Below are 12,672 nucleotides of genomic sequence, written 5' to 3'. Positions count from 1 at the left end.
AGGGCCCACGCCCAGCCTGCAGGGGGATTTCTAGTTCTCCTTTGGGCAGGCTGGAAGTGGTCTGGTTAAGCCCCCAATTTAGCACTCCTTAGATATTGAAATGCCTTAAGACAGCTTTGGGAGTAAAACAAACATTCTGGTTAAGCCCCTGTCAGAAAGAGAGGGCAATTTATACCTGTCTGCAATCTCATTCACACACTTCGGGCGTCTGTGCAAGTAAAAAGTGCAGACTACACGTTGGAGGTGAGATGCCAGCAATAAGGTGTGCTTCACTTACCCACACCACAGTGTTGGCAGTAAGACCAAGACTGCAAGAGGCCATCCACCAAGAGACCTCGGCAGAGAAGCCCTGCCAAGGGACACAATGAAATGGAATTGGCATCAGGATGAGGGGGGCAAGTTGCTCTGCAGCCTGCAGGGATGGGCTCCAGTTGCCCAGCTGATGCCCAGCCACCAGCATTGCTCAAAGCCAGCTTCTTCCCCAGGACATCCCCAGCATTGGAGAGAAGCACCCTGACAAGGTCCTTTTCTCTGGAGGACCACACACCCATCATCCTTGGTACAAGCCATAGGTTGAAGTTCAGAATCACCAGTCTGGAATGGGGGGCTGGTGAGGGGCGGGGAATGTGGACAAAGAATCCAGATTCTCCCAGCTGCTTACGAACCAACAGCCTGGAGCCTGCCTGCCTCAGAATTTGGGGGTGGGAGGAGGCAGTTGCTATGGCAACAGGCAACCACTGCTTTGCAAATGGCTGCTCTCCCCTGTTCAATTTGTATGCACATTTAATTGATGGAGTAGCTTTTCAGAAGCATCAGCTCTTATATTCAGCAAGGAAGGAAAAGGCCTTGAGGGAAGGAGGCTGCACTAACAAAAAACATGCTAAAGGATTCCCTACTCTGGGAAACATGGGGTGGGGGAAGATCCTCCCCAAAAGAAAGGAGTATTAACAGCCAGAAGTCGCTTTAAACCAACAGGCTGAAAAGGGAACCTCTGGCTGAGCTGTGCCGTGTCCAGGGGCCCCCTCAGACCTGTTGTCCTGGGCCAATCTTTTCCTCCGGAGAGGGTGGAGAAGGAGGATACTAGGCCACCTACTGCTTAGTGCTTAGGCTGTGTCCCAAAGGGCCAGAGAGGGTCCATGGCTCTTCCCCTTAGCAAGAGGGCACGTCCTGTGGTATCTCCAGGGATGGGCCTTCTCCCAGCTGAATGAGAGGCCAGGACTACTGCTGGACTACCATCATTTCGTACAGGCTTAAGAAATGACACTCTTGACGAGAGTCGTTTTCAAAACCGCACCCAAACGCATCTTGCCATACTTTCATGGCTGACGGCCTGGTTAACAGCTCACCAAGTCAAGCGCTGGTTTCAACCGGCTGAACTATTTCAACTTAACCAAGCCACAGTGAGAGTTTTACCCATTCAGTCCAACCACCACCAAATCCTGAATGACAAATACGAAGAAAGGAGGTTCCCATTCATAAAAACCTTTTTCCCACCAGGCCTGGGGGTTTCACTGTTCCTCAATCGCCAGGCCTGCCTAAGCTGGCAGACTCCTGCCCTTAATCTCTTCTCTAAGTACAGCTCTATCTTTCCCAGTTAAAGGATTAACACCATCCCTCATTCAACTATGGCAATGAGATTTTATTTCTAATTACATCGTAATAAAACTGGGAGCGCTCCCAGGGTTTTCGCCAAATGACTTGTAGACACTCTACAAGATTGGATCCTACTTGGCTGCATTGTAATAGCATTTTCTCTGACATTCATTAGACATGCATGAAGGAGAGGGCTGAAGAATGGAATTGCATTTAAATGGATTTCCTGAGAAGGAGGGAGAAAGGGAAGGGAGAGGGGGAGGGGAGAGAAGAGGAGGGAGAAGGGGAGGAGTTAACAGGGGATGGGCTCATTGGAGGGCATCCTATCTGGCCCACCAACAAGCAACACATGCCAGAGATCAGAACAGCAAGACCGGATTTTGGTAAAATGCAGCTTTTATGCTGCAATTATTTTTGCATACATTTAATTCCTAAACTCTGTTGTTTACATTTTATGTCATCACTTCTCAGCGGTGTCGATCCCGGGTGGCTCCCTGGTTTACCCAGGAGGTCCGGGAGATGAAACGCTGGAAAAGAAGCCTAGAGAGTGGTTGGAGGGCCAGCCGGTCCGAATCTGATCGAACACTAGTAAGAATTCATATTAAATCCTACTTAGTGGCGATAAAAGCGGCAAAACGGCAACATTTTCCCGCTCTTATCGCGTCCGCAGATAACTGCCCAGCCGCCCTGTTTAGGGTGACCCGTTCCTTACTTAACCAAGCAACTGGGAAAGACCCCTTGCAGGGTAGGGCTGAAGAATTTGTTCAGTATCTGCAGGATAAAATCACTCAGATCCGAACAGGCTTGGACTCTGACTGGGTAGATTTGGGCGAGTCGACAGGGATGAATCTTGTGGAGACAATCTGGGATGAGTTTGACCCTGTGACCCCCGAGGGCATGGATACGATTATGGGGAGACTCAGTGCTGCCACTTGTGTGCTGGACCCGTGTCCCTCTTGGTTAGTTTCGGCTTCCCGGGAGGTGACACGAGGCTGGCTCCAGGTGATTACCAACGCTTCATTGAGAGAGGGGTTCTTTCCCACCGCCTTGAAGGAGGCGGTGGTGAGGCCCCTCCTTAAGAAGCCTTCCCTGGACTCAGCTTCTTTAGCCAACTATCGTCCGGTCTCCAACCTTCGCTTTGTAGCGAAGGTTGTCGAGTGTGTGGTAGCACGTCAGCTTCCCCAGTACCTGGATGAAGCTGTCTACCTGGATCCGTTTCAGTCGGGTTTCAGGCCCGGTACAGCACAAAGACGGCATTGGTCCCGTTGGTCGATGATCTCTGGCGGGCCCGGGACAGGGGCTGCTCCTCTGTCCTGGTCCTATTAGACCTCTTGGCAGCTTTCGATACCATCGACCATGGTATCCTACTGCGACGACTCGGGGGGTTGGGAGTGGGGGGCACCGTTTTACGGTGGTTCTCCTCCTACCTGTCGGATCGGTCACAGTTTGTGTTGACTGGAGGGCAGAGATCGACCCCCAGACGCGTCACTTGTGGGGTGCCCCAGGGGTCGGTTCTCTCACCCCTCCTGTTCAACATATATATGAAACCGCTGGGCGAAATCATCCGTGGTTTGGGGGTACGGTATCATCAATATGCTGATGATACCCAACTTTTCATCTCTATCCCAAACCACCCAAACGATGCCCTCGACGTGATGTCCCGATGCCTGGAGGCTGTGCGGATCTGGATGGGGAGGAACAGGCTCAAGCTCAATCCCTCCAAGACTGAGTGGCTGTGGTTTCCGTCATCCCGATTTGTGCATCTTATTCCATCTTTGATGATAGGGGGAGAAATTTTAGCCCCCTCAGAGAGGGCCCGCAATCTGGGAGTCCTCCTGGACATGCGGCTTAGTTTAGAAGAACACCTGACGGCCGTGACCAGGGGGGTATTTTACCAGATTCGCCTGGTACGTCAGTTGCGCCCCTTCCTGGATCGGGATGCTCTATGCACAGTCACTCATGCCCTCGTCCTTTCTTGCCTGGACTACTGCAACACTCTCTACATGGGGCTGCCCTTGAAGAGCACCCGGAGGCTTCAGCTGGTCCAGAATGCAGCCGCGCGGGTTATCATGTGGATACCTAGGTGTTCCCATGTTACACCCCTTTTAGGCGGCCTGCACTGGTTGCCGGTTGTTTTCCGGGTGCGATTCAAGGTACTAATTATTACCTTTAAAGCACTCCATGGCTTAGGCCCAGGGTACCTGCGAGACCACCTACTGCCACCGGTAGCCTCCCACCGTCCAGTGCAATCCCACAGAGTTGGCCTCTTTAGGGTGCCGTCGGCCAGACAGTGTCAGCTAGCGACCCCCAGGGGGAGAGCCTTCTCTGTGGGAGCGCCTTCCCTCTGGAATGAGCTGCCCCCAGAGCTTCGCATAATCCCCGACCTCCGGTCCTTCCGACGCACCCTAAAAAGCTGGCTTTTCCAGCAAGCCGACCTGGCCTGTTAATCTTATCTAATTTTTAAATGTTAGTGTTATATTAATTCAGTTTGTTTCTTGGATTGTTTCTAATTTTCTTTTAAGTTTTGTAATATGTGTTTTTTAATGCTGTACACCGCCCTGAGTCCTTTGGGAGAAGGGCGGCATATAAATCTAATAAAATAAACAAACAATCAGTGTTTGCTCCTTTCTTCCCTCTGCAATACTGTATTTTATCTGTAACTAGAATAACATTTCATGCACCCAACAGAGCAAAGCCTACCCCTGTGGCATTACAAGATCAGGGATTGTCTGAGTTGCCACATTCAAATGCATTGCAAAGAAGCTAGCTAGCTCTTCATTCACAGAAGGGATGCAAACAGACACCACCTTTTCGTCCAAGCGGTTCCCATCCCCTTAGCAACCCTGAGCCTCAATCTCAAACTTTCTAGGAAATGTCCAGCGTCCTAGGCAGTCACAAACAATCCAGGTAGCCTTCTCTGACAATCCCATCCTTTACTTTACTTTACTTTACTTTTATTTAGACTTTTATACCGCCCCCTCTCCCCAAAGGGACTCCTGGCTGAAGTCCCTGAAATAGAGGCTGCTGCCCTTTTCAGTGGGGCAAGGAAGGAAAATTACCATTTTTCCATGGCTTATTGGGGCAGCATTGCATCAAGGAGGCTCCAAAGAAATTGATAACTGAAAGATGCCGGAGAAACAAAAAGGAAGTTTTCTTTCTGGAATGTATGAAATTGGTACCTTTTGGTCGATTCCAAATTCAAACAGATTGATAAATTAATAAAAGGTTAAAATAATTGATGGTAGCAGGAGAATGGAATCTGTAGGAATGTGACCCTCTATGAGACAGACTGATCCAGCTGTAGGGAACCTGGTCTATATCCGTCATTTGACTGTGAATCACCCAGACTTGAGATAAAATAGGCCGGCACGTAAATGATTGTTTAGGTCGTCCAGTGCCAGAGCAGGAACATGTCAATGCCTTGGCTGAGCTGGAGCTGCTGTGCCGAGACCTTCTTGTGGGTACCCTCCACAACTACCACTCAGTGGGTGCAATTTTGCTCAGGATGGGTGCTAAGGTGTGGGAGGGGAGCAGGAAGTTCTTGAATGGGTATGGGCAGGCTATAAGATGGTGGGGAGTGAAACAGAATCTCTTAAGAATTCTGCCTCCTTGCAACCAACCTCAACAATTTAACCTCATTCTCAGAGAAGTGAGTATCACTGCTGCTCTTCCATCGCTCTCTGCTCTTTTTAGGAAAGACACTGAGTTTGCCCCATGACAAAAATTAAGTCTTTTTTTTACAAGGGGTGCAAGTCTATTACAGGGAACCATTTCCCAGAAAACGGTTTAGCAGAATAGATGCAAGTTAGAAGGCTGCCCAGAGGAAAAGCAGAGTCCCCGTGGCAGGATTTGAAATCTGACCAATATTTTGGGTTCTACATCTGTAGTTTGGAAAGAAACTCTGTTCTGGGGGAGAGGGGATGTTTCCTCCACTAAGGCAGAGGGCTCCCTCCACTGATTGCTGGCTAAGAGGCAAAAGGAGATGCATGGCTGAGTCCGCCATTTCCCAGATACCACAGTCTCCCATGTTTCTTTTTCCGGTTTGATTCTTTTTTCCACTAAAATGTAGAACTAATCAAATTTCATGCTAATGAACAAAAAAAATCTGATCAAGATGTGCAGAAGTTTGCATCTGAAAGCATGAAACAGGGAACAGAGTGGATTGGGCATAGTGGTCTCCCTCTCTCCCTCCCTACCCTCATTATACCCAGATTATTAAGCAAGACTTCTTGGCTTGTCACTTCAGTTTCATCAACCTTGGGCAACTCAACTCCTGCTCCATCCCTAAGAATCTCTTTGAATTCTCCCAATATCTGGATTTTGCAATGCAGCACAAAGGCCATGAGATGGAACCTGAAAAAGGATCATGTCTCCATCTCCCCCTGAAGTTCTCTGCCTCCAAAAATTTAGCATTCAGGAAGACTCACTTGCACAAATATTCTGCCTAGGTCAGAAAATGTTTACTACGGGAACAGGTACAGATGTGTGTGAGAGGGAGGGAGGGAGGGAGGGAGGGAGAGAGTGCTAATTCTCATTTACTACAGTTTCTCCTGTCGGAATCTCTGTAAAGCTGCTACCCTTTAGATTTTGTCACTGCAGAGAAAGAATCTACACCAGTCCTGCACAATTCATAGAACAGAAAGGGCAATATCGATAAATTAAAAATGTTGGAGCCACAAATACCATAATACCTGTTCCATTGATCAGCTGTTTGGCAGCTGTGCTGGAGCTGGCGAGACTTGGGAGGTGACAGAGGATTTATTCTTTATTAATCAAAACTGGTGGATCATACAAGGCTGCTTGGCAGGCCATGTGTTTGTGCAGGCCTGATCTGCACCCTCCTTCCTGTGACAAGTGTCCAAGTGTCGGGAGACTGCTATCATGTCCCCTCTCAGCCTTTTCTTCTGTGAGGAAAATCAATTTGATTCCACAGGAAGAAACATCAATTCCTTGGGGAGTTCTTCGTGGGATTTGGCTCCATAACCCATAATATCTTGGTTGCTTTTCTCTACATTCTTTCCAAGTCTTCAGCCACCTTCTTGTATTGTAGTAACCAAAACTGGCAATGGGTGTGGTTTGACCATAGTGGTAGAATGGAACTGTCATTTCCCATAATCTCAACATTATACCTCGGAAGATGCAGCCTGAGACTGCCTTGGCTCTTCTGGCAGCTGCAGCTGCTAAGGTTTAATTTATACTCTACGGGAATTCCCACTTCCTTCTCACAAGCACTACTGCTGAGGAAAGCAGAACTCCTAGAAAAGACCCAACGTTCAAAGCTACCAAGATCCCTTTGAACCCCAATGTTGAGGTGTTAGCCATCTCCCCCCACCCCACTCCACCCCACCCTCATCTTTGTGTCTCCAGAAAGCCCTTCTAGCTCTTGGTCTGTATTGAGGAGCTCTGGGCCCAGGACACGACCCTGAGGTGCCCACAACATCTGGGATAATCACATAGGCATAGATCCATTAAGGTAGTGGGATCATCCATCCTCCACTGTTCCATAGTATGGAGATGGAATCCACAGTCAACTTTATTTTTATTTTTTATGTTTTATTGAAACCTATGTGCACTGCATCCATTGCATTCCCTTTGTCTACAAATGTAAAAAAAAAAAAAAGCAGCAAGATTAGTTTGGCACAATCAATTTTTAAGAAACTCATGCTGGCTTCTACAAATTGCCTTGTTCCTTCCCAAGTGCTTGTAGTCCCACTGCTTGATTATCTTTTCTGGAGGGTATTAGTGTCAAGCAATAGTTTCCTGAATCCACTTTTAAAAAATACTGGAACAATGTTAGCTCTTCTCCAATCTTCGGTGCTCCAGGAGTTCTCAAAATTACAGTTAGTGATGCTCAGATCACATTCGCCAGCTCCTCTCCATCCATGGTTCCAAAGTCCCTGATCTCTATGACCCTCTTTCAGATATATTCCCACCTCAAATGCCCTTATTCATGGTTCCATAGAAAGCATTCACCATGCGGCAAGCTGGCCCTGAACTTACACCATTATTTCTACAGATAGGACAAGAATTACAAAGTGAGCAAGTTAGCACAGATGTGCACTCTAGCTGCTCATTATCAAAGAAGGAATGAGAACATGCAAAGGAGATGAGAATGGACAACCAAATATGACAGCACAGTTGCTCTAAGCCTCTGGCTAAATTAGAAAGCAGTTTACTGAGGTGGAAAGCTCCAGCAAAAGCTGAGGGCGGAAGAAGCCGAAACCATCTGTAGATTTAAAAATAAGCCACACAGCCAAGGAACACATTTTCTCAGACATAAAACAAGGAGGAACTCCTTGTAGTTATAAAGTATTAGGCATAGGAAAAGGAATCTCTTAAAGATGTTCCAGAACTGTTGTGTCCTGAAGAATGAAGCCATATGGAGTATAAAACAGGTTAAAAATAATATTTACTATTTTTCCATCTACTGTCTTCGCCTCTGCCATTACAGCTTGGGGGAAAATGACTGCAATTGGGGCTTGCTGAAATCCAGGGCAAGCGGCATCTTCTGCACACTAACAAGCTCTGTGTTTTCTCCCTGACAGATGCCTCTGCACAGACCATAAATAGAGACTGTCTCCCCCCTTTCCTGCCGCACACGAAGGCTGTATGTCTTAATTAAGCAGGACACTAGCAGCACCGCTAACGATTTTTGCTGCTTACTATGTAAATCTCTGCTCCTTGCCAGGGTTAACTTCCCAGCAGAATTTGTGGGAAGCCTCAAGAAGCTCAGTTCATTACTTCACCCCAGAAAGCCTGAAAGCAAAGTCTGAAATGTCCATTGCTACTGACTTCTCACTTGACCCCAGAGCATCTCCTGGCCCTGGAAACCACGGCCACCAGTGGGAGAGCGGGTGGGGGGAGGGTTTGCTTGAATGGCGCCCCTCCTTAAGAAGAATCTGAGAGGCTCACAGGCTGAGAGAAGTCCCGGGGAGGGTTGGCAGGACCTTCCTGAAGGAATGCAGCAAAGTCTCACTGCATTCTGAAGGGAAACATCTCTCCCCTGGAGAGCTTTCAGGAAGTCACAACTATCTGAATGGTCAAACAGCTGCTTCAGGTTCTCCAAAGGAAATGAAGCACCGTTTCCAGTGGTGCTAAACCATTAATTTGTACCTCTTATGTTTCAGTTGATCAAAAATCCAAAACGTTGGTTTCCAGTGGACAATATAAGGGGAGACCACGCTGCAGAAATGCAAAGGTCAATCAATGCACAAATGCAGAGAAAGCTCCAGCTCCAGGAAAGGAAACATGGACAAACAAGAGCCACCATTTCTAAACTGCAGGAAATGTAAAAGGTACCAGTTTAACAGAATAACCTCTCATTCTGAATGCCAAGGCAGCACACTTTTAAAACTAAAGAGGGTCACAATTCATGAACAACAAAAATAAAAGAATCCATCATTGTGCTTATTTCAATGTCAAATATTATTGTAACTTGTCCTCTTTAGCCATCAGACCAGCAACCTACTTGTGATGGAAAATACTCCCAACAGAGGTTGGTGGAAATTTTTCTGCATTTTCCAACTCTCACACTGTTTCTGAATTTTCTTGTCCCAGAAAGATCTCCAACATAGAAAGAACACAAGGCCTGTGTCAGAGCAGGCCAGGGATGCTTTGCGAGTTGACAGCGTGTCCATCTTTCTTCCTACCTCAAACTTGATCCCCACCAAACCTGAACAGGCCCATTTCAGAAAAGCCACTGCAGGTGACAGGTTTGCTAGAGCCACCTGTGTACCGTGTGTCACATCGATAACATCTCTAAAGAATACATTATAAGGTAAACATATTTTTCCTGTAAACCACAAACTAGATAGATACGTGATGGACAAAAGCATAAAAGTTCATTTTAGCTTTTGTGGGCCAATTAGCCAAAAGGACATACAAGTGTCTTTAGCTATGACTTTTATCAGCATAAAGCTTTGTGGAAATACGCTCTGGAAGGGATTCAGTTAGTTCCTCTTTTCTTCCCACAAAAACTCCATTTTCATCCCAATCTTTCCAATGTAATCATACCTATTCAGACATACAAATGCTGAACATGAAACACGAGAGGCAAAGTGTTTATTTATTTATTTATTTATATCCCACATTTACTATTTTTATGAATAACTCAGGATGGTGAACATACTTAATTCTCCTTCCTCCACTTATTTGAAAGCAGACACTTTCTTATTAGAATGAAGTTTGGACCAGATTTTTCAGAATGTCAGAATCATCCAAACACAGCCTTCTAAAAGCAGAGGGAAGAGGGAGAAATTTCATTCTCAAGACCTTATCTCTGCAAGTTGAGAATGCCCTGGCTGGCAAGATATGCCAAAGGCCTTCTAAAGGAACATCAAGAAACCAACAACCCTGGGCTTCCTGACCAGAATGCCTGAAAAAGTCATCCAAAGGAGACTCAAAGGGCACCTTTTTCATAAAAACACCTGTCCCTAGAACCTAGCCAGTCCTAGGAGGATTGATGGCCGGGATGGGGGGAAGGCAAGGGTGCCCCTCACACATAGATGGCATGGATGGCTTTCCAAATCTGCTGTAGGATTCCGGGCACAGCCTGCTCCCATTTTTTCTCATATTCCTTGCTTATGTAAAAAAGGTCTCGACGCCTAATGAAGCTATCAGCTATTGAGCATTAATCAGGCTTGGCTGAATAATCAATGGGCCACTGGGAAACAGCTTTCCTTCCCTAATAGAATGTCACAACCAGACAAAAAGAATGCAATTAAAGTTAAGACACTTGTTCTGGGATTGATAAGGAATAACCCTGGAGGGCAGGACCTTCGCTGAGTGACACCAGCGTCCGAGCTTAAGCACCAGGGATTCCATGGGGCTTCTGAGAGAATGGCTTTCCTGAGACCTTTGCTCTTTTTGCAGATGTCCTCACAGGCGGTTTAATGAAGCGCCTTCAATTCCAGTGGAATTATAACTGAGTTCCTCTCTTAATGCCAGAACTAAGGTGCCAGGCCCAGAGCAGTTCTTCCTCCTCATGCTGGCCACATTGCCAGAGGGCAAAGATGCCACTGGGTAGCCCTGAAGACCCGGAGCTCAACCACCTGCCACCCAGACTAGCCACCAGCCCAGAGCAACCACAGAAGAAATGGAGCAGAAATGGATGCAGAATGAATGCTTATTCAATTATTCTGAAATATTTATGATAATGGAGATGGGGTGTAGAAGAAGTGTGGTGGTGGTGGAATCCATCGCAGCTATTCCAGTCGCAAGCACAACAGCCTGAGAAAGAGGAAGGCAAGCTTGCAAGAGGCTGGAGAAGGATAGCTCAAGTCCATGGCAGACTGATATGGCAGACTGGGGAGAATGGCAGCAGGGAGAGGGAAGAAACTTGGGATCAACTCACCACAGCCAGCTTGCCACTGCCAAGTTGCCTCTGCGAACTCACTATCACCCAGCTGCCACAGGACAACTCCACACTGCCAGCTCGCCACAGGGACATTTTTTACACCCCTCACCACCACTGCTGAGCTTTGGGTCGAAGAGGTCAGTGATGGCAATGGTGGCGGTGGGTGGGGTGGGTGGGCAGTGGGGAGGTGGCAGCCCGCGCATCCCATTTTCACACACAATGTCATCACCACTACATCGAGTCCCAGACTAAAGAAGCTAAGGATGGCAGCGGCGGCAGCAGGTGGTGTGAAAACAGGATGCCCTCAGCTGCCGCTTCCCCATTCCCTGCCCCACCCTTTTCAGCCTAGGTTTCAGCAATATTATTATTATTATTATTATTATTATTATTATTATTATTATTATTATTATTATTATTATTATTAATTAATAGCAGTGGAGGCAGCAGTGTGTGTGAAAATGGGACGCCTCCAGCCACTGTCACTGCTCTGCACTCTGCCCACCCACCCGGTTCTCCCTCTGGCCACCCATGGCAAGTTGTCCCCATGCCAAGTTGGCTTTGTGCAGTTGTTCTGCGGTGACTTGGTGACGGTTTGAGTTGTCAGAAGTGACTTGGCAGAGGTGAGCTGCTGGCAGTGAGCTGGCCACGCCAAGCTGTCCCATTCCGAGAAACTTGTGTCCTGGCCATACTATTCAGTCACTTGCGCGAGGCAGCAACTGCAAGCAGCTGGCTTGGATTACCCACCTGATTCTAACTTTGAAATCTGGGGTTGGTGGGTTGTTTATTTCCCCTATTTCTAGACTACCACAGGAGCTTTGGGCCTTGCTTTGGGGATGAGGAGAGGGAAGGAATAAACTGCTTGAGAAGGAAGCTCCCCTGAGGAATCTGGACCCCAGAGACGTACCTGGAGAACAGCCGGAGAGCAAGGTGACAACTGCAGCCCCGGAGGCAGTGAAGGGCTTTCCTATCCAAACGTGAGAACAGGACAAGTGGCAAAACTAGAACTATAGAGAAATTTCCTGACATTGGACACAATTAACCAGTGGAACAGCTTGCCTCCAGAAATTAATGGTGCTCTGTCACTGGACGCTTTTAAGAAGAAAAGGACAGCCCTTTGTCTGGAATGATATAGGATTTCTTGCTTGAGCAGGGGGTTGGACTAGAAGACCTCCAAGGCCCCTTCCAACTCTGTCATTCTATGTTCTATTGCTGCTCAAGGGATAGAGTGCCGGGGGGGAGGGGAGAAGCCACCACCATTGAAATGTGCTGGCAGTTACTGGGAGTTGAACTGGAAGTCTCAGGCCTCCTTCCAAGCACGCCCATCACCAGAAGGGCAACCCAATCCAACCTTAGGTTTCTGCCAGGTGGTCTTGGGTGCTCACAAGACCACCAGGCAGAAATGTCCATAGAGACATCCCCTTCTCCTGCAGTAGCTCCCCTGCACCTACTCTTTGGAGGCACCCCAAGTCTTTGGGGCTTGACAGATCTGTTAACATCTACAGAAAACCATGGGGAGAGACCATCCAGCTCAGAGTGAGAGATCCTCAATAGGTCGATATTACCCAATTGTACCTCCTCATCCAGGCCAAATGAGAGATGAAACGCAGATCCTGATCCTGTGACTGGAGTCTGTCAGGCTTAAGTTCAGGGAAAAGCAAGCTCAGATTCAACCTGAGCAAGATGGAGGGCCTGTTAATTCAGAAACTATCTTAATCTTGCCAGAG

At 47.6% G+C, this 12,672-nt stretch overlaps 1 protein-coding gene across 5 annotated transcripts in view; it reads right to left on the bottom strand.

Moving 5' to 3' along the window:
* The window catches only part of DSCAML1 (DS cell adhesion molecule like 1), a 111,981-nt gene that overhangs the window by 46,243 nt on the left and 53,066 nt on the right, over positions 1-12,672 (bottom strand). The window lies entirely within an intron of this gene.

Source organism: Natrix helvetica, assembly GCF_964273705.1.
Source record: "Natrix helvetica genome assembly, chromosome: 8".
In the NCBI taxonomy this organism is placed as follows: Eukaryota; Metazoa; Chordata; class Lepidosauria; order Squamata; family Natricidae; genus Natrix; species Natrix helvetica.
This window is presented reverse-complemented; position numbering and strand designations above follow the sequence as displayed.